This window comes from Cebus imitator, unplaced genomic scaffold (assembly GCF_001604975.1).
Source record: "Cebus imitator isolate Cc_AM_T3 unplaced genomic scaffold, Cebus_imitator-1.0 Scaffold27, whole genome shotgun sequence".
NCBI classification, from domain to species: domain Eukaryota; kingdom Metazoa; phylum Chordata; class Mammalia; order Primates; family Cebidae; genus Cebus; species Cebus imitator.
The window spans coordinates 10,032,486-10,055,718 of record NW_016107342.1 but is presented as its reverse complement, the minus strand read 5'-3'; the positions used below and the strand labels follow the sequence as shown (position 1 = coordinate 10,055,718).

Here is a 23,233-nt window from a genome sequence, read left to right as displayed (position 1 = left end):
TTTAATGGGCATTTATTTATTTATTTTGCTAATGACTTAGTATTTGCTGTTTATTTTAGACTTTGGAAATGATGTTAGACACAAAGCAAATTTGAACAATTTTCTTATTTGAGTTCAAAATGGGCCATAAAGAAGTGGAGACAACTGGCAACATCAACGATGCATTTAGCCCAGGAACTGCTAATAAATGTACAGTGCAGTAGTGGTTCAAGAAGTCTGGCAAAGGAGATGAGAGCCTTGAATATGAGGAGTATATTGGCTGGCCATTGGAAGTTGACAACAACCAATTGAGAGTGATCATGGAAGCTGATCATCTTACAATGATGCAAGAAGTTGTGGAAGAACTGAATGTTGACCATTCTATGGTTGTTGAGCATTTGAAACAAATTGGAAAGGTGAAAATGCTAAGTAAGTGGGTGCCTCATGAGCTGAGCAAAAATAAAAACAAAAATCGTTGTTGGAAGTGTTGTTTTCTCCTATTCTATGCAACAACAATGTACCATTTCTTTGTTGGATTGTGATGTAAAGGAAAAGTGGATTTTATATGACAACTGGTGATGCTCAGGGGTTGGACATATAAGAAACTCCAAAGCATCTCCCAAAACCAAACTTGTACCACAAAAATGTTGTGGTCACTGTTTGGTGGTCTACTGCCATTGTGATCCACTACAGCTTTCTGAATCTCAGTAAAACCATTACATCTGAGAAGTATGCTCACCAAACTGAAGAGATGTACTGAAAATTGCAAAGCTGGCAGCCGGCATTGGTCAACAGAAAGGGCTCAACTCTTCGCAACTCCCGCCCGCCTATCTCATAACCAACACTTAAAAAGTTGAATGAAGTGGGCTATGAAGTTTTATCTCATCTCTCATTCACCTGACCTCTGGCCAACTGACTACCATGTCTTCAATCATCTCAACAACTTTTTGCAGGGAAAAGGTTTCCATAACCAGCAGGATGCAGAAAATGCTTTCCCAGAGATCGTCAAATCCCAACACATGGATTTTTATGCTACAGAAACAAACAAACTTATTTATCATGGGGACAAATGTGTTGAATGTAATGGTTCCTATTTTGATTAATAAAGATGTGCTTGAGCCTAGTTATAATGATTTAAAATTCAAAGTCCAAAATCGCAATTACTTTTCCACCACCCTAATATAATGAATTATTCCGTTTTATGTTTTTTGATGTATTAACCACTAGTCTTTGATTTATTACTTTAATGATTATCTTATAGTTCATAGTATATATCTTTAACTTATTACAGTCCTATATAGAACTCTACCATAGTATTCTTCTATCAGTATTGTCCTAGATATGAACTACTGCTGTTTTAAATTCTACTTACACATATATTATAAGCCCCACAACATATTTTTATTATTTTTGTTTAAAATAGTCCATAATATTTTAAAGAGCTTGAATACTAAGAAAACAATTTGTTTACCCGTGTAATTACCTTTTCTGATGTTGTTTATTTGTGTAGATACATATTTTCATTTATTATTACTCAACCTGAAGGAATTCCTTTAACATTTCTTATATTACCTACCTGTTAGTAACAAATTCTGTCAGCCATTGTATACATGCAAAATTTTAGTTTACTTTTGTTTTTGAAAGATGTTTTTACTGGGTGTAGAACTCTAATTCCACAGATTTATTCATTCAGTGCTTTAAAAATGATAGTCCACTGTCTTCCTGTTTTTACTGGTTTAACAAGAAATCTGCTGTCTCTTTATCTTTGGTTCTTTATCCTTATCTTTGCTTCTTTTTTTTTTCTGGGCACTTTTAAAAGTTTCTCTTATCCCTGGTTTTGAGCAATGTGATTATAACGTAATCTGGTGAGGTTTTCTTTGTATTTCTTGTGGTTAAGTTTGGTTGAATTTCCTGGATCTACAGGTTTGCAGTTTTCATCAATTAAGAAAATTGTCAGTCATAATTTGTCCAAATTATTTTTCTGTCCATCCTCTTTTTCTCAACTCTTTCAGGGACACCAGTTACACGAATATTAGGCCATGTAAAGTGGTTCCATAACTCCCTAATCCTTTTTTAAATAAGTATTTTAAAAAATATTTTTCTGTTCATTTAAAAATATATATTTTATTTTTGTTTTTTAATGCTATGTTTTCAAATTTATTATTATTGTTTTTCTGCAGCATCTTATCTGCAACTTATATCATCCAATGTATTTCATCTTAGAGACTGTAGATTTCATCTTTACAAGTTTGATTTTGGTAGTAAAAAACATTTTTATCTCTTTCTTTACCTTTTACAATGCAATTATAAATTCCAACTTATCATCTTTATCTGTTAATTCTAACATCTATGGAAGGTCTATGTTGATTTGCTTGATTTTCTTTCTTTTCATGGGTTGTATATTTCTACTTCTTCTCACGCCTGGTCATATTTGATTAGATGACAGTCATCATATATTTTATTTTATTTTGTGTCTGATATTTATGTTTCTGTAATTATTCTAGAGCTATGTTCTGGCACACAGTTAAATCATATGAACATAGTTTGATTCTTTTGGATCTTCCTTTTAAGATTTGTTAGTTGGGTCTGGAGCAAAGCTCAATGTAGGTCTAATTATTCCCTACCGAATGCTCCAGTAATCATGAGGTTTTCCAATCTGGCTAGTAAGGATAGGCACTACTCTCAGTTTTCATCATTGGAAATGGTAACATCTGACACTTTTGGATCCTTCTTTCACTGGTTTTTGGTAGTTTATTAATGATCTTCAATGTTATTTGTGAGTTGAAAGTGGAAGTCTTAAGTTCGCCACTTACTCATTATTTTTACATCATGGCCTCATCATTGCCTCTCAAACAGAGCACAGGAAAGAGCAGGTTATGGTCCTCTTCCACGATAAGCCATCTAAATTTTCACAACATGAAGAACTTGGAGAACTGGCAATTATCTGGTTAACTGACTAACTGTAGATCATAGGCATCATTTGTTGCAAAAATTATTTAGGGTTCATAATAATTCAGTTTGACAATATAAAATCTAATTTAAATTCAGTAACAGATTTTTCATATGACTCTGCTCTCCGTGTCACAGGGTAAATGCATGTGATTCGAAACATCTCATAGTAGCTTAGCAGAATGGAGCCTAATAATTAGCTCATTCATTTCAGCCTTCTCTTTGGTGGTATTATATTGTACTGAGTACAGAGTGAATGAATGATTCTGATGATTATGAAGGCCATTGAAGATCTGTACTAGTCACTTCCATTTGCCTTTAAAAAAACGTAGTTTCAGCTTTACTTTCATAGTTCCAGGAATACCCGGTTACTTTTCTTTATTATTTTATCTGTAAGGATGATAAAATCATCGATAAGACGTTTGTCTTGCTCATTTAAAAATATCCTTTTTCTCTTCACACATCCCCCAAATTACATAAACTTTTCCATTCTTAATCCAATGACTTAAACAACTGTTGTGATTTCATAAATGGAAGCATTTGACTACAGGTGGGGATTAATTTGCAAGGGCAGGAAAACTGTTGAAAACAAAGAGCTAGTGTCCAAGTAAATATCTCTTGAGAAATTAGGAAGTACAAGCTACACTGCATGAGAAGAATTGTTACTGAGTGTAATGGTTTAAAGAATTCCAGGTGGTCTGCGTGGGTCATAATGCTAGCATTTTATCTTGGAACAATCTTTCTTCTTTTCTTTTCTTTTTTTTTTAAAGAACTAGTGCTGCCCCTGCAAAGTGCCAGAAAGTTTGTTCATATAGGCTTATTAAGTCTATAGCTACATAATACAAAATAAAATGTGAAGGGATAATCTGTTAGGAAAGTGTTTCTTTTATACTAAGTATAGAGATTTTAAAAAAGGCAAGATAATTTTTGAGGTGATGATGGGTAAAGGAGGCTTGCATAATCTGGATCAATGCCTAATTTATCACTTCACTTTCCTCATGGGAGTACAGCTCTAGTGTCCACAGGTTGAAACATCAGGGATTTTCTAATTTTTTTTTGTTGTTGTTGGAGGAGACAGAGATTAAAGTCTTTTTTTCTTTGGTAGATAAGGAAATCTATGCTGGTAAATCAGGAACCGAAGAGAAGGTGGGGGTGGATGGTAAGGAATGATGAAACAGAAACAATTGGCTTGAACCTCATGAGCTGCCATCTTTTTCTCACTGCTAAGGTGGCCGTTATAATTCACTCTACAATAGGCTGTAGCAATTTCTGCTAAAAATAGCCTGCTCCTTTCTTCAAGGCAAACGAGCAAGTTTTACTTACATTTTTATAGCCGATTATTTCATACTCTATATTAATCCTCCATTCTTCCCATTGCCTTGAGAGAAAACTCCTTGGCATGGCTTCTTCTGCAGTCTAGTCCCAACCTATCTCTGCATTTGTATCTCATATCACATACCTCCAGTCACACCATACAGTGACACTTTCCCCAAGCATCATGCAGTTTTATGCCTCTTCATTCTTATGATCTTTTCTCTACCTGGAATACTTTATATCCTTCTTCCTCACCAAATGCATCCTGTTCCTTTTTTGAGACCCACTTCAAATGTCTTACCCTCTTTGAAGCCATTTTCAGCTTCCTTAGTAAGAGTCATGGCTTCCCCTATTTGTGTAACACTTATCATTAACTTCCACCCCAGAAGCAATACGTTGTATCTCCATCCTAATAATTAACATCATTGGCACAAGTAGGCCTTAAGTAAATGAGTATATGAAAAAATTTCAAAGAATGAGCAAATTGATAGTTTTTTTGCACAGTATTCAGTTTTCTCTTCTCTTTTCACATGCATAAATGATGCACTGACCTCATCAGTGGAATTGTTCTAGTTTATTTCCAGAAGGATTTTGTTGCGTCAGGAACTCAGTGCCATCAAAGAAGCCTTGATATGCTTGTGTCTTTTTGAGTTGGATAGGGAAAGTGAAATTAAAGATCAAACTGCAGAAACAGACCACTGATGGCTGGATAATGGGCATTGACTTGATACTAAAAAAAGAAGGAAAAAGTGGCAAGGCAATGGAACTGTCAGGGAACAAGGTAGTCATGAGCCTATTTGCTGACTTGATCCTTAGTCAAAAACTTTGTAAAATTATTTTAGCAGTAATCTCCCAGTTATTAGTACCAGGACTACAGCTAAAACAATTTCACTTAATAGCAGTTAGATATTATAATTCCAACCACCTGGAACTGTAATTCCCCCATTACCTTCCTTCAATATTTCCACTGTCACAACTCCTCAAAAATAACAAAAAAATCTCTTTTTATAGTGGAATTACTAAAATTGATGTATCAGGTTATATTCATGAATCAATAACAAATTTTTAAGAAATAATTACTGTTCTCAACTTAATGGTTTATTTAAATAACTGACATCTACTTTTGTTGTTATGGGTATTAGCACATCAAAACCATGTTTGTTTAGCCTAGCAAATAAATTGTATAATCGTGTTTCATATTTGTTTGTTTCCAAGGATAAAAAAACAAATACAGTAAGTTTGGAGCATACTAGACCCACAGTCGATGGAGTGGCCAAATGAAAAAAAAAAAGAAAAATCTGCTTCCTTATTTTATTTATCTCTGTATTCTCGCTGAAACAGTAGATAAATTTAAGTAAATCACATGACTTAGTAAAGCCCTCTAGACCTTTAAAGGCACCTTACAGATCCATGATCTAACTTTTGACTTGGCTCTTTCAGATCACTGCCACCTCTCACATGCCTCCTTTAAGTAGAAAAAAAGAGCAAAAAATGCCTGAGACAACTGTGAAATATTTTGCAAGATTTTAATATTACTAAAGCAAACTTTCATTCCCTTTGTTTAGCAGCCAGCTGTAGCTGACACAAATGTATGTTGCTAACTGTGAGCCCGCCCTGAGCATGAGATTTTATAGAAGGGTTTATTTATGGCTAATTTCTTTATCTTTATATTGAATATAATACTTTCTAGTATCTTTCGGCTTGTAATTATTTTGCTTCACATCAAAGAACAACATTAGAAATTAAAGTCCATTCACTGTCATGTATGATTCATGGCCTATGTTATATAGATCTTATAAAAGAGGCTCATTTTTCTTTCTTTCCCAGACCTCCTCCCTCTTCCTTCTGTTCCCTGCAGCCTAACACCCCCACTTCACATTGTTCAGTTCTTTGGGTATTAGTAATATATACTAATACCTATCAGCAATATATAAATGTCAAGGAAGGAAACTTTTTCCTGCTCGCTAGCCTGATCCATAATCTAAGGAAACCGTAGTGTCTTTGGCCTCAGCATAATCTTTTACTATGAGATTGTTTATGTTGACTTCCTGAAGCCCTTGCTTGGTACCAAGATGTTTCACTTTCTTCTCCTTAGTGTGGAATCCTATAGCACTGTGGAACTTATAAATAATTGAGTTATTTTTAAACCAATGGATGTTTTCCAGTCACTCTATTTCACACTGGATTAATTATGTAAGAAAACCGAATTGTTCCTCACCAGTGTTACAACTTTAAAAACAACATGCTGTTTAAATTCAGGTTTGGCAACTGTGGCCTGAGAGCCCCCTCAAATTTATGGCACCACACCCACAGCATAATAAAACCTTTAGTGGTCCTTTGTCTTTTAGCTTTCCTTCTATTTTTTCTCAAGGGTGTTTTATGCTGGAAGATACAAACAAAAGTTGTCCAGATGTTATTTGTATCAGAGCAGGATTTCAGTCCAGCTATCTGTGGTTGCAAATGTTTATTTTAATGGGTTATTGTGCAATCCTTGCTGTGTAGACCTTCATGGCCTTATATGCATGTTCTCAGCAATGCCGGGATATTGTTTTTTAAAATATATCATTTTAGTCCAATTGAATGATTAGTAGTCACCAGGGGAGAAAAATATAACACCTGTAGAAACACAGAGAATATTTTTGTCAATGTCCCTATGTTGACACTGTGCAAAACTGCCTGATTATGAAACCATGACCAATGGGCTTTAGGTAAGCAGCAGGAAGGTGTGGTCCAAGCCCCAGCAACAGTCCCAGCCCTCTGAGACTAAGTTACACGGCTGCAGTAAACATGCCAAGGGTGTCGGAAAAAAGCCCAGCTGCTGCCCCATGCAGTTTGATGGAATGAAAGAAGAGCTTAGCTAAGTCACCGTGGTGTGAGCAGCAAGTTTATTTTAGCTATTACAACAAGCACAGGGCTGGGCTTATTATTCATTTTTAGAATTCTAATAAAATCTTAACTATGTTTCCTTGATACTAAAGTAAATTGTTTACTCTGTATCTAAAAACACATATTATACCCAATGTACCAATTAGCGGTGAGGAATTTCTAGTCCTTAAAATTAATTTTGGAAAGAAATTACATCATGTAGAAATGGATTTGGTTTTTAAGAAAGTGCTGAATTTTAGAGCTATTAGTTTTCTCTGAGAACTTATTTAAAATCAAAGATGTTTAGAGGAATCATGTAGTGGACTCATTTATTGCTATTAAAAAATCAAAACAAACAAAAAGGAAAATTTAAAAGCCCTTAAAATTTAAACTTGCAGTTAGAAAGGATCCCTAAGAGAAAGATTATTCTAGACATTTAACATCAAGGACTAATAAAGCCTCACATTAAAGGTTTTATTAAGCATTTTTGATAGACATCGTAAGCAGATGCTAAAATATTTACTTCAAAATACAAGCTGGAGACAGTCTTTTATGAGTCAGTTTTGAGGTAAATTGAATATTGGTATAAGTTTCATAGATATAAGAGGACCTGGCAAGATTTGGTGATTGAGAAATTAGAGTTTATTGTGAGGAAATGATTTTTTCATATTTTAGAAGCAGATTTTAGGTTATTTCATATGATATCATGAATATGTCAGTCATCATTATAATAATAGCACTGTCCTATATTTGCCTAATAGTTTATAGTGGAGAGAGTATTTTGAAAATTAACTCATGTCTTTATAGGTTTGTATATCTTATAGTGTCACACTTTTATCACTCCCTAGAGTTAGAAATATCCTCGAATCATACTTGTTCTTCACAGGTGCAGATACAATGCTCTTTCTGTGAGATTTTCCCCTATGTACTCAAATTGTTTATTGCACCTACATATCAAGGGCTAGAACAGAGCCAACACATAAGCAACACATATGTTGCATTCATATTCCAAATTATAGGACTTGTGTAAACTATTAAATAATCTCTTTCATTTCTCTACAAAGATTACATGTAAAAACAGTTGAATATGGCAATTTTGGCTAAAGAGAACACAAGAAGAGAAGAAATGCATGCTGTCACTTTCTTCTTTCCATCTAGGAGGATCTAACTACCACTGCAGTCGAAGCCCCGCAAACCCGAATGCCTAGTGTCTTAGTTTGGGTTTCCCCAGAAGCTGAACCAGACATAAGGACATGAGGGCAAGCAGTTTATTTGGGAGGTGCAGGAAATACTAGTTGAGGGTGGTAGGGGAGAGGCCCAGGGAAGTGAAGTCATCCATTAAAGAGTGCTTTATTAAGCTAGCTATCACTGTGTGTGGCTGGAGCTTAATCCTGCAGGGGACCTCTGGAATATCGTAGAAAACACACACCTCAGAATGACCCCATCTGAGAGGTGAGAAAGCTGAGATATTTACATACCACCTCCTGAGACTCACTGTATGAAGAGTTATTGGTTAGGGGTGGGGGAGGAGAGGAACAGTGGCAGTGGTGATGGTGTGTTCATGTTTGGTGTTTCTGAGCTGTCGTGTATGCACAGAGTAGCTTCCTTTGGTCCAGAAATGAAACCCTCAGCCCCACAGATGCAAGTGATGGCAGGTGGACACATCTGATGGCAGTCAGATCACAGTGCAAGCTCTGCAGAATAAGGGTAGGGTACTGAATAGCATTGTGCTGTATTCGAGAAATAAGACATTCTAAGATTTAGGGTTTGTAAAGATTCAACAAAATGTGTGCTTTGATTCATGTTGCTAAAATTATTCAAAATATTATTTTTTGAAATGTTCTCAAGTCAAGGGAATATAACAAATATCCTTGTCTGCAAGTTCAAGGTCAAATGATCCTTTGGTCCTCGTTGTGATCATAATTTCTCAGGGAAGAACGTCACCCATACAGATGGCCAAAGATGATGGACTAACCTCAGGGAACTGTTTTAACAGTTTGTTCAATTTAGATAGAAAATGTAAAGTCAAACTAGTTTCTTGGGATTTGCCACATTCCATTAAAGGTAAACTATAGCAAAAAATGAAAAGAAATGTAATTAATTGAATGTTGTGTAATATTGATTTTTGTTAGTCAAGGTTTTATTGTGGCTGCCTAAAAGAAAGCAATGCCATTATTCAAGCAATAACTTATTTAACCAACAAGTTTTATATACTATTTACCCTTTACTAGACAACTATAAAATAAATAACACGAAGATGGCCCAGGCCAAAGGTGAAGGTCTTTGGAGTAGTGGAGAGCTGATCCTGAAAATCAACCCTGCCACTTTCTAGCTAGGAGGCCTTAAGCAGGCTACCTTAGTTCTGCAAGTCTCAATTTCGTCATCTAGAAAATACAAGTAGGGGAATTAAGGAATTTAATGAGATTATGCATGAAAAGCACTTAAGAGCCTGGCATGTATTAAGCACTAATTACATGTCATTTTTATAATGGTGGTGATAGGAATGCTAAGATGGCTGCCATCAAAGTAATTGCAATCTGCTAAAGGGGGCAATAGAAGCACATACATAATGCAGAGCACACCTTGCCTAGCTCTCAGTGACCACAGAGGAATAACGCAATTAAAGTATTCTTGGCCGGGTGCAGTGGCCCATGCCTTTAATCCCAGAACTTTGGGGGCCTGAGGCAGGTGGATCACCTGAGGTCAGGAGTTCGAGACCAGCCTGGTCAACATGAGGCGAAACCCTGTCTCTATTTACAAAAATTAGCTGCACATGGTGGCATGTGCCTGTAATCCCAGCTACTAGGGAGGCTGAGGTGGGAAGATTGCTTGAACCTGGGAAGCAGAGGTTGCAGTGAGCTGAGATTGTGCCACTGCACTCCAGCCTGGGTGACAGAGTAGGACTCCATCTCAAAAAAAAAAAAGGATTATTGGAGGAGATGAAATGGGTAGGTGGTTCTTGGAAGAGAGAAAGGTTTCTGATAGGTAATGATAGTGTTCAATATGGGAGGGGTGGATAAATCAAAGCATAGGGTTCTAACTCTGCCTGATGGACCTGGAAGGGTTGACTACTAAGTGCCTGAGACAGAGTGCATGTAGCTGATCTCTTAGTATTGAATGCTCCCATGTCTCTGCCCTTGGATGCTTCCCTTTCTATCTACTCTTACTTATACTTTTAGGTGAACTCATCTACTTTCCATGGCTTTACTACTATCAGTTCACCATTGTACATAAAATTTAGTTTGAAAAACCCAAATTAAGGTTTCCAGGTAAGCTCTCTTCCCTTGACTTCAGTCTGCATTTATATGTATCCACTTGGATAACTAATGAATATCTCTGACAGTTGATATGTACATAACTCAATTCTTTGTATTTTCTTCTAAAATTTACCTATTTCCCCATAGTTTTTCCCCGCTCAATTACTGGCAACTCCATCTTTCCAACTGCTCAGGCCCCAAATTGGGTGTTCTCCTTCACTACTCTCTATCCCTCAAACCTCACGTCCATTACCTCATCAGATCTGTTATTTTGGATTTCAAAATGTGTCTAGCATAATGACCTCATCTTCTCTACTTTTTTCATACTAGTGTACTTCCTGGTTTTCTGAAATAACTTCCAAATGTGTCTCATGGCTTCCTCTTGAGAACCTGAAAGTTCTCTTCTGGTATTAATTCATTTTCAGGCTGCTAATAAAGACATACCCAAGACTGGATAATTTATAAAATAAAGAGGTTTAATTGACTCACATTTCAGCATGGCTGGAGAGGCCTCAGGAAACTTACAATCATGGCGGGAGGAGAAGTAAACAAGTCCTTCTTCACATGGTGGCAGGAAAGAGAAGAATGAGCCAAAGGGGGAAAAGTCCCTTATAAAACCATCAGAGCTCATGAGAGCTCACACACTCTCATGAGAACAGAATAATGGTAACCACCCCCATGATTAAATTACCTCCCACCAGGTCACTCCCATGATACATGGGGATTATGGGAACTACAATTCCAGATGAGATTTCGGTGGGGACACAGCCAAACCACATCACTTCTTAAGCAGTAGCCAGCTTAATTTTATTTGAGTAAGTTGTAGAATACTACTCCTCTTCAAAACACTGCAGGCCCACCCTGTCCTGCCATTTCATCCAGAGTAAAAGCTAAGTTTCCATAATGTCTAGAAAGGCACCCACAATCTCACTTATTGCCTAGGACATCACTTCTTTACTTACTTCCTTCTTGATTATGTCATTTCACTCATAATGAGTTCTTTGTCATTCAACAGATATGACTTTACACTCCCAACCTATTGTCTTTGTTCTGCATTTTCATAGCAAATGTCCTTATCTTCTCAAGTCCTTGTTCAAAATTCATCCTGTTCTATCCCATCTTGGTCACAAGAACTCTACTGTATCTTTTCCCGTATCTCTTACTTCCCAATAATACAATATACTATTTAGTAATTCTATTTAATGTTTATCTCTTTCCACCCACTAGGATACACCATGTGGGCTGACATGATGAGGGCTGGTGTCATTGTATATTTTGCTCAGATGTTTACTGAAGGAGTGATCAGCACATTTAGATGCTCAATACAGGAAGAACAAGAAAATTAATGTTCTTTCTTTCTTTTGAAATTTGCTCTTATTCCATTGGCAGAAACAGTGCTCTTTATCTACAATGCTCAGCATTCCTTATTATTGAAAGGGGTTTATATACAATTTCCATAGTCTTTGACGATTCTTTCCACTGAGAAATGGAGTATATTATGAAATAAAGAATTGTTATTTAATCTATACTTTGAAAGATAGCTTTTATTTCTGGAAAATACTAAATATTTTAAATATTAAAAAAACCCTAATAACATATTGAGTAATTCCAGTATGGCAAATATTATATATATATATATATATATATATATATATATAAAATTTCATTCAAATTCACAGTATATTGAATTTGAAATACTGAGTGAGCATCGTATCTGCTTTAATGTTTTAAAAATTAGAGATCAGAGAAGTTTAGTAATTTGCCAAAATTCACACAGAAAATGAACTGTTCTGGAGTTGCAGCCTAGGTTTTGTTCTGACTCCATATTGCCTATTGATCAGCCACCTTTGTATGATAAATTATTAACAGTATCTATTATGTGGATGTGAGAAAAATTGAAAATGCACCAAGTCTCTCAATCTAACAAGTGAAGAATAAATACAATTGAAAGAAAATATGCCTTTATCTCAGACACTTTATAGTATTCCTAACTTACCTTCCTTCTAGGGCACCCCACACAGAACATCTTCATAGCTCTAGAGAAGCCTTTGTTATAGATAAATGAGATGATGAGAACTGAACATTCATACACAAAAAATTAATGAATTATACTTATTAATTTATCCCAAAGATGTGTGATAGAGTGCAATACACCAAAATTTTCAAGGTGTTGTTCAAAGTAGCATCTCATGATGTTTGCTGACTGAAAGGAATCTTTGGAATATTTTATTGCTGGTTTATTTGCTTATTTGAAATGCATTCAAAACTTTGATTTGTACTTCCCAAGAACATTGTATTCTTATGCCTCTTTTTAAGCCAAATATTGGTTCTTTTGTGTGATGCTTTTCCCATTCTCTTGTAGCTAACACTGATGTTCTTAAAAATTTCTTTCACTCTTTTCTTCATGCATGTCAGCTAGATGAGGAGGAAGAAGCATCTGCTTACACTTCTATCAACTAATTTTATGTTATATACATCAAGTCCAGATTTACAATTTATGTCACTTTCTTTCTTCTTTCCCAGAGAAGCCTTTTTTCCTTACTCAATGCAATTAAGTCATTATTCAGGAAGGGGGCATTTCAAGTTCACTTACGAAAAATATATTTTATGCTTCCTCACTTCTTTTTTCCCCAGTCTTCTATCAGCCTAACAAGCATAGCAAAAAGATATAGCCCCACAACCACTTTATGCACAAAGTTAGAAACATAAAATCTCATGGAAAGAGATCCTTTATACAGAGGAGATTGTCTTGCCATTTCTCTTATGTTAGGGGTGAGGAAGTGAGATCCAAAGAGTTTAAAGGGCTTTCCTAAAGGCATGCCACTAGGAAGTGACTGAGCCAGGATGAGCAACTCTCAGTTCTCATGCATTCTATCTTATGAGTTAGATTATTTTATTTTTAGAAATTAAAAAACTGATATTACTTGACTTATTACTACCACTATGCCCACATAAGTGTAGGCGCATCAAATATTATTAAGGGCTTATTCATATTTCCCCACAGAGGCATGTTAGCACATTGCAGTTTGAGAAGCAAAAATACTTGCCTCTGAAACTTCAGACTTATTTGAGAAAGTTATGAAAAGAAAAATCCACATCTGAAAAGAGAAATCCACGTCTCAATTACCAAGACTCAATGTAACACTCTCTGTGAATTTTCTTCTTCTCTTTAAAAAAAATCTGTGTATGTAGTAAACAAAACTCAGAGTTAGCTTCATATGCTTTCCTTTTTAAACCATACTGTAGAAAATAGGTTAGAAAAATCAAATTAGATAGCAAGATTTCCAGTGAAATATGTATGTTCATCATTAGTTTATCTTCTGCAACTATCTGAGCATGCATGAAACAGTCCATCCACTGTTCTAGATGCCATGGTTTAGTGCAGTTCCACTGAATGATCCTGTTAACCTAACCTTCAATTTGCTGGGATCTGAACTCTGAATAACAGATTGTGAACATAGTTTAATAACTGGTACAAGAGCTTCCTTTGAATTTTTAATCACATGAATTAAATATTACAAGAGATGCTTTTTAAGATGTTCTCCTAAAAATGATCTAATGTATAGAAAGTCAAGTATGGATAAGCCCAAGGGGACTTAAGCACAAAGGTAGCAGGGCTGGGGACACCATAGGCCATGTACTTTGCTCATCAAATTGAGATAGCAACTGCAAAGCATTCATTAAAAATTACATTTTTAGCAATCATCACATTATGTAATATTACACTGTTCAAATGTATAACACATATTGTGTAGTTGTCTTCAGATTGGCATTACTCAAATAGAGGTAAGCATAGCTTCAAAAGATCCATTATAACAAAACCTTAAATTGGCACAGAAACAAATCCGATGTCAATTAACATACTAAAGAACTATTTGATTATGACTATAGAATTTCTTAAAAACTGCAAGTTCCTTTAAAGGTGGTGTTTTTCAAATGATAAGATTATTGTGAAATTTAGTGAATGCTGAAATTAGTTTAATAGAGTCCAACCAACACTTTTTAAAGAACAAAACAGAACAGAATAGAAAATGTCAGAATGTATCCCATATCATACAGTTAAATTTTGTGTGGAATTTTGTTTTAGCTGTATTTGTGTGTGTTTTTGTCCTGGGTAATGCTGCATTTAAAAAAAAATTCTGTTTAGAAATGGTTTGAAAAATATTGGCTCAGGATATATGAATCATATTTATATTACCAAAATTCTTACTATTCCAATTTATTTTCTTAGGGATCTATCGAGCACACATAATCAGGCATATAGAGAATAATAATATTGACACATACCAAAGTTCAGTTTTTTAATAACTTCCAGAAAAATACCCAGACTAGGTAAAGTGCTTTCTAGTGAGAAAATATATTTTTGCCTTAGCATTTGTTGATTTTTAAACTATAAACATGTGTGAGTATGAGCATTTTACTAAAACCTTTTCTTTATTGTTTATTTTAGCATGCGTTTTCTTACATACTAAAAGTTGCAGGGAATAAATTCAGTACACCTGGGTATATTCTTGCTTTATGATGTCAGCAGGGCAGCTTTGGAGTGTAGGACAATGCTTTTTTTTAAAACTTATATCTGGCTTAACACACTTCATAAAGTATAAAAACAACTATTAACCAGTTGGAATCATTTGACCAAGAAACAGAGAAAAGAGGAAGTTAAACGAGAAACAAACACACAAAATCAGGGCTTTGGCTGCAATGAGTCATGAGCCTTTCTAATTAATAATTCTGTGACTTATCTAATGGGTTAATCCCCTAGAAGACACGAGGCAGTGTACTGCTGGTTCTCTGGATTTGCACAGTCAAGCTTTCTTCTCATAAACAGAAAGATGCACGTGTTCCTTTTGCCCTCCTCCACCTCCTCTTTCTAAGAATGAATATCTGTGAGTAGTGTGGGTCATGTGCTAATGATTTCAAAGGTTGAAGACAAAAAGTGATGTATTTAATTTTTAAGAAATAGTATAGCTCTTTGTTCCATAAGTACATGACTTACTAATTTTAATTTCTGACATTGATTCTTAACAAGTCTATTAAGAACAAAATTTTACCTTTGTTTGTGGGTAAGTATAGGCTGTGTTTGTTTTAATTTTTAAAAACAATTTGATATTAACTGTACAAAACCAGATAAGTACAGAGAGATAAATGAAGACAGTTCCATTCATTGAAAGGAGTCTGGACTGGTCATAGAACAAGGAAATGCACTGAGACAATGGATTCAATAACTGATATGGCTCATTGTGGTGAGGCAATAAGGCAAGAAGTAACAGAGGAGAACAGATTTTGGATAGCTTTTGAATACTTTTCTTGCCATGTGATAAAATGGTTGCTTAAAGCAGCTGGCTGCATTTAATTATTTTTATTTCAATTTTATTTTTTTTAAATGTGGTTACTTCATAGACACATTTATTTTCCAACATCAGCTCCTTAGTAGTATAATATAGAATGCCTCATTAGCAATGGAAAATGGGCTTAAGTTTGTAGCAGGAATGTTCTGAATAATGTTTTTAGATGTGGAAGAAGTTAGCAAGGGAGATTATAGAACCTCTCACTTCCCCCTGGAGATCTTTAAAACAAGTAAAAACTTTTTATTTAATCCACAAATTTTACATCAGATCTATCCTCATTTACTGGTGCTGCCTTTATTTTACTAAGTTCTTTCCCTTTGTTCTTCCTCATGCTGCCTTTGCTTGGAGAAGCTTCATGAGAGAACAAAAATAAGCCTTGGCTGGAAGGAGGTTATGGGTACCGCTCTAGCAAATAGAGTGCTGCATTGCACCCCATTTCTCTCTAGTTTTCAATCTAGTTTTTTCATTTATCATTTAAGGGTGTTGGATTAGTGCATCTGTTTTCAAAATGTAGTCTCTGGACCAGCAGTGTTTGCAGCACTGAGAGCTTGTTAAAAATGCAAACATTCAGGTCCCAAACCAAATCAACTGAATGAAAAAACGTGGGAGTTCAAGGAAATGTTGAACTGCTGTACAGTCAGATGGCATGTTACATCACAATGGAAAGACCTGAGCAATTCAATCAAATACATGAAAAAATGCAGTGAAAACAACAACAAAATAGTACAAGACCAGACAAAATTCCTTACCTGGCAGTGTCCACTGCCCAGTAAGACCCAAATGTTTGCACATTAAGTGTTTGCTCACGCTTACTTAAACCAAAATGATTATTCGTCCTAGAGGGCTCAGACACAGTTCACCTGTAGTCAACAAATTCAGTCAAAAATATTCCTTGAGTACTTTATATGTGCTGTGCCCTGTGCTAGGCACAGCAGATACACTATGAAGATGGCAGGTACCAGACAACTGTATTCTGTCCTCTGCAGAAATGAACAAATAGCATTTCAAGAGCTGAATCGGGCACTTTGGCTGCTGATGCCACAACAAGAACAACAACAAAACACTTTTTATTTTTCCAGTAGTTTCCACCCTGCAGGCAGAAAAGCCTTTCCTACCAGAGAGGATAGTTACATCCCCCCTTGATGAAATTTCCTTAGCCTAACAGTATGTTTACTGAGAATGCTATCTTTAGGGCATTCTAAAGAAAGGCAAACTACGATACCAGAAACTGCAGCAGCTGAGATGTTTGCATGCGCCTCTAACTCAAGTCTGAAGGGTAAAGCTGAAGCATCGGCCGCAGCTGGAAGAATGGGGAGCAGAACACTGGCAGTGGGCAAAATGGTTATTCATTTCCTCTCTTGTGATCTTTCATCTTTCATTTTTGTGAATCTCAATGCATAGTTGAGACTTTTCCCAGATTCACAATCAACTCTGATTATCTGCCTCCTCTCTCCACTTTTCCCTTTTTAGTTTCTTGGATGCTGTTAGAGGAAAAAGATAAAAACTATCTGGCATGGAACATTCTTGTCTTTCTCCCCCTTTTTTTTAGGTCACTTAGTATTTGTCTAAGATTTGAGAAAAAGAAAACAGTAAGACCAAAGGATAAAGAAAGGCATAAAGCGTTGTTGGTCTTCAAATATGTTTTTCATCTCTGACCTCGTATAAAAACTTTGCAGTGCTTCCAGACATAATATTTACATAATTTTAAGCAGGTAGTGATTCTTTTGGTGACAAAATTATTATACAGTGTATATCCCTGCTTATGTTCTCATGGTTTCATAGCTTTTTATTTTCCTTAAGATTTAATATATGTGGACAATTTGGTTTGAGTGAACAGCCTAGCAACAGTTTGATTGCTTTAAGCTACTCATAACTTTTTGCTTACCTGAGCATCAACTCTTTAATTCTCTATAATTGTTCTAATCCTCTGTACAAAACAACAAGATTCGCACAGTTGTTGAGGATTTCCTAAGTTCAGTATACTGAGAGGCACAGCTTGGGCTGCAGCCCCAGAACTCCATAATCCTTGAGGCTAGTTTCTTCTTCGTGCTGCACAAAGGTTTCTGGTGGTCTGCTTCAAGTTTTACTGCAGGAAGAGATTTATCAATAAATGAAATATACATGGAATGTTATATGGCTAGAATTTGAAGAAAAAAAAACAAAAGCTTCAAATTATGAGGGAGAGTGGATATATCAAATGATAGAATCACAATCCCTGCTGCCTTCAGCCCTCAACTCCAGATGCTGAAGGATATTGAGAAATGCTAAACCACTAGGATGACTGGGCTAACTCTAATATAAATACATGTGATGGCAATAATGTAAGGTCCTACACCTGAATTCAAAACCAAAATGCACAAAGAACTGGAGGTGATATGACTTAGCAACAGCATGTGTGAAAGTGTCTTAGGCATTTAGCTGACAATAAACTCAGTGGGAGTCAACAGTAATGTGGCTGCCAAAAAGTCTGATGGGCCCTGAGGCTGCATTAATGGAAGTGTTATGCAAGAATAAGGGAGATAATGGTGCCACTCTGCTTGATGCTGCACACACAAGCCTTGAAGGGTGCAGTCAGCCCTGTGGGCCCCACGTGGACCCATTTGCAAAGAGGAGTGACAATGAAAGACAGTATGCATTGTAGCATGTAAGGAACAGTTGTGGGACTTGAGAAGGCTTACCTTTAGAAAAGTCTTGAGAAGGACATAATGCTTTGAATAACAGACTTGGCAAGAAAAAAGGGTTAGAGCAAGAAGAAAGAGAACCACATTGTAGAAGTCCTGGAGGGATAAACTAGAAAAACAACATGGGCATGGATGTCAGACAGATCTAACATGGAATTCTGGCTTATAAAGCTACTCTATGAGTTTGAAGAAGTTTATTTTTCTCTCCTTCACCTTTATTTTCATATTAATAATAATGATCTCTATGGGTTTGATATTAGGATTAGAAAAATGCACTAAAAAATGCATAGTATAGTGCTTGTTGGAGTACATACTCAGAATCTACAACAGCCATGATAAGAATCAAAGACATCTGGCGCATAATGGACATTGGGAAGAAATAAATAAAATTATCTCATTAGAAATGTTAGTAATACTAATGGACCAAAGGACATATAGAGTGTTGGAAGTGGATAGATGGTCAGACAGATGATGTATAGTGTTGTTTGTTGTTTTTTTGTTTCTATGTCCTGAGAACTGTGATGACTATTTATTATGTAGTTGGATACACAGAAAAAGAACACATTAAAAGTAAAACTAAAACAAAGAACTGTCAATCTATGAAGAAAATTATGTATTTTTCCTCTTATATGCTTTGTAAATATTTAGAAAGACGATGATATTTTCTTTTAAAAAAATAAGCTTCAGTTGGGCGTGGTGGCTCATGCCTGTAATCCCAGCACTGTGAGAGGCTGAGGTGGGTGGATCATGAGGTCAAGATTTCAAGACCATCCTGGCTATCATGGTGAAACCCCATCTCTACTAAAAATACAAATGATTAGCTGGGTATGGTGGCACATGTCTGTAGTCCCAGCTACTCTGGAGTCTGAGGCAGGAGAATGGCTTGAACCCGTGAAGTGGAGGTTGCAGTGAGCCAAGATCATGACACTGCACTCTAGTCTGGCAACAGAGTGAGGCTCTTGTCAAAAAAAATAAATAAATAAAAAATAAAGTCCAGAAACTTCTTGAAAGGACCACATTAGAAGATATTAATGGCATCATTGAGTAGGGAACAGTATGGAGAGAGATGGGTTAAAATTATCCTGAATATTACAAAAGTTTTCTCTAAATTATCTGAATAGGCAATTTACTTCATAGTTTGAAAATCAACTGGTCATCCAGTTGGAATCCTAATTATGTAATACTGAGGATAGAATCCTTTGAACTCTGCTGAAAAGATTGTATACATTATTTTCTTTCATATAGCCTTGAGTCAATTGACTTGTAATAGGACTTACACCATCAGTATCTATGTCCACTCTTTATAATTAGGAATCTGAGCGTGTATCCGGAGTAAAGTATGTTTCAAGTATAGTCTCTTAAATTATGACTAAATGCTACTTGTGGTATTAAAATTTTCTCAGTTGATTTGCTGCAATTCTGATGTTACATCAAAATAAACTGTCCCACCAAACCCACTACTGCTCAGGAACACCAATCAAGGGCTTTGTTTATTTATTTATTTATTTGTTTATTTATTTATTTATTTATTTTTGAGACAGGGTCTTGCTCTGTTGCCCAGGTTGGGTGCAGTGGCATGATCTTATCTCACTGCAAACTCCGCTTTTTGTGCTCAAGAGATCCTCCCATCTCAGCCTCCTGAGTAGCTGGGACTACAGGCGTGTGCCACTATGTCCGACTCATTTTTCATTCTTCCTTTTTTTTAATTGTTGTAAAGATGGGGTTTTGCCATGTTGCCCAGGCTGGTCTGAAACTCCTGAGCTCAAGCAATTCTCCTGCTAATGTGCTGTGATTACAAGTGTGAGCCACTGCATTCAGCCTGGGCTGAAATACATTTTTCATGTATTTTTTTAAATATTAAAGAAATGTACATTCATAAGGACATACTTTATATCTCTTTTGGTCATAAGTATATCCTAATAAATGTTAGGATTTTATTTATTTATTAGGATAAATTATATCCTAATAAATGTTCATAGTAGGGTACATGAAATCTCTGGTTAATGTACCTAAGCTTCCTGTCCCCTGAAACAACTCTTTTGAAGTTAGGCTAACAGTGGTGTAAGAACTGGTGTTGGGGAACACTCGGTCTAGGCGACCTCACCTTTGGGTAGCTGAATATTCAGCCTTTGTATGTCAGTGAAGGAACCAGTGAAGATGAGGGGTCATACCAGAGCAATGAGTGCTAAATGTGTCCATCACTGTGAGTATTGATTACCATTTCCTTTTCTTGATTTCAAGTAAACCTCAGGTTTTCCTTTTGCCTCTTGATAAGTTTATATCTTGGTGACAGGCTTTCTGACAAAGAGCTGTGTTTCTGGACATACCATGGTGGTAGAAGTCAATTAAAGTGTCCCTCACCTGGGGTTCCTCAAGGGTATGTTACCACAAAGATTCTCACGTTCGTTGTTTTTCTGATCTCCATTTCCCATTCTACACTTGTGCACTGAATCTGCTTAGCATTATAGTTAGTACATTTACATGTCCACCAAAAAGTGGAAATTAATTTAATTACCAATGAAGTAACAAGAGCTTAGTATGGCAATGGATTTCTTCTATAATCCAAAGCCAATTTACCTTTCCACTCATGACTCGAAAGATTACTCAACTGTGTAAATCATCTTTGCCACCTAATATAACTCAAACTAAGTTCTTTCACCTCCTACTCATTCTATGTACACTAAATCAAACCCCACCTCTTTTGGAGAGTCCATATACTGTTCAGAGAAGGCTGTGAGGTATTTATGATATTTACTCCAGAAGGAGTTCAAGTGATATTTGTATTAGAAATAGAAAGCAAAGAATGTGCTGCAAATATTATCATGAAGACATTTATAAAGGTATTACAGATGCATATTTCCCCCCAAAGAATTGACAGAAAACATTACTTGCCTTAAATTAATGCACAATTTATGAATGCAAAAAATTAAACCTCCATGCCATAATTTTTATATTCAAATAATTTGCTTCTACCCCAAAATGAACATAGTTGGTGAATTACTGCAGAAAGTATAAACTTACTGCAAAAGAAGATACTTCACTCCTTTCTTTTGTCTTTTACCTCTTAAAAAAATTCCTCTGGCACAATGATTATAACATAAAATGAAACACTAATGAAAGCAAAAGAGCAGAAAACTAAATCAAGCAAGTTATTTCAAATTTTTGTGTCACTTAAGTAACATAACATTTTATTAGGTCATGGTTTTACTTATGTAAAATGAACATAGTGAAGATATATATGTGTATATATATATATATATATATATATACAATTATTTAACATATGTATATATGTACTTATAAGTTACAAGTGAAATTTTAAAATGTTAGAATAAAATAATATACAATGTATTTTAATTATATCTTTTTCGATTTTTAAAACTGTGAATTTTTAAACATACTTTTTAAATGTAAAATGTGAATAGAAATATCCAAAAGACAGTATCCATATCTCCAGGATAGGTAAATTTCATTACTGGAAATGAGATTGTTGACTGAGAAAAAAAAAATTCTGTTTGCCTTTCTGTACACTTATGGTGCTGATATTTAATCATTACATTTTATTATTTTATAATAAAATAAAAATGTTGAATGATAATCATTTTTGTTATATTTTAAACTGACATATCCTGATTTCACTAAAAGTAATGCACAAACATATTGCTACAATTTTAATTTAAAATCAATCTTTGAGCAGAATATATATATACACATACATATATTATTTTTCACAGGCATTTGTCAATAGATAGTAGAAAGACAATGTTATATATTGCTAAAAGTTTTTCCTAAGCTCGATTTTGAGAAAGGGGGAAGAAGAGAGGGGGAAAAAAGAAAGAAGACAAACAGAACAAGAAAATGAAGGCCGTAATTCTGCATGCTTTTACTCCCCATACATTTGTTAATTTTTTGTTTCTGTTTCATGTGCTTTCCTCTTTGCCAATGATCACATGCATTCATTGAAACCCTTCAAAATTGCCACAAATATGATCTCAAGTTAAAGGAAATTTAAGTGCTGATTGGCTAATGCGTCAGGTTAAAATTGTATGATGTTGCTGTGTGTCTGGTATTTTGATCTGCCGTGGTGAAATCTGATCCAGGTTGTTGCCTTTTAAATCAACATATTGGACAATGACTGTTATATAGTCAAGGAACAGGAGTGTTAATGGCTAAGTACCAATGTAATTGCAGCACATATGGATAGAAGTTAGGCCTGATGGAATTTAGGACTCATGGAATAGTGCTTTTATTAGGACTTAAAGTACGATTTGGAATATGGGAAGAACCTATTCTATATTTTACATTGCAAATAATTAGGGATAAAGAGTATCATAATGCTGAGCCCCTTATCTTAAATTTTTTTTTATTTCTAATGTTTATGGGTATGTAGTAGATGTATATATTTATGGGGTACATGAGACATTTTGATACAAGCATGCAATTACATCAGGGTAAATGGGATATTTATCACCACAAGCATTTATCATTTTTTGTGTTGCAAATATTCCAATTATACTCTTTTATTGATTTTTATATGTACAATAAATTTTTGTTGAGTTTAGTCTCCCTGTTTTGCTATCAAATATAAGATTTTATTTATTCTAACTCTTTTTTTTTGTATCCATGACCGTACCCATTCTCCTTCTCACTCCCCGTCCTATCTTTCCGACCTCTGGTAACCACAATTCTACTCGCTATGTCCATGGATTCAATTGTTTTAATTTCTAGCTCCCACAAGTGTGTGAGAACACGCAAAGTTTGTCTTCTGTGCCTGGCTTGTTTCACTTGTCATAGTGTCTTCTACTTTTATCCATGTTGTTGCAAATAATAGGAACTCATT

The 23,233-nt window shown here is 35.4% G+C and overlaps 1 long non-coding RNA gene across 1 annotated transcript in view; it reads left to right on the top strand.

Moving 5' to 3' along the window:
• Positions 1 to 8,452: 8,452 nt before the first annotated feature.
• LOC108300460 overlaps positions 8,453 to 23,233 on the top strand; it is a 22,139-nt gene continuing 7,358 nt past the window's right edge. Inside the window, exon 1 of the long non-coding RNA XR_001823433.2 lies at positions 8,453 to 8,559. This is a non-coding gene — a long non-coding RNA (uncharacterized LOC108300460). The remainder of the gene's footprint in view (positions 8,560 to 23,233) is intronic.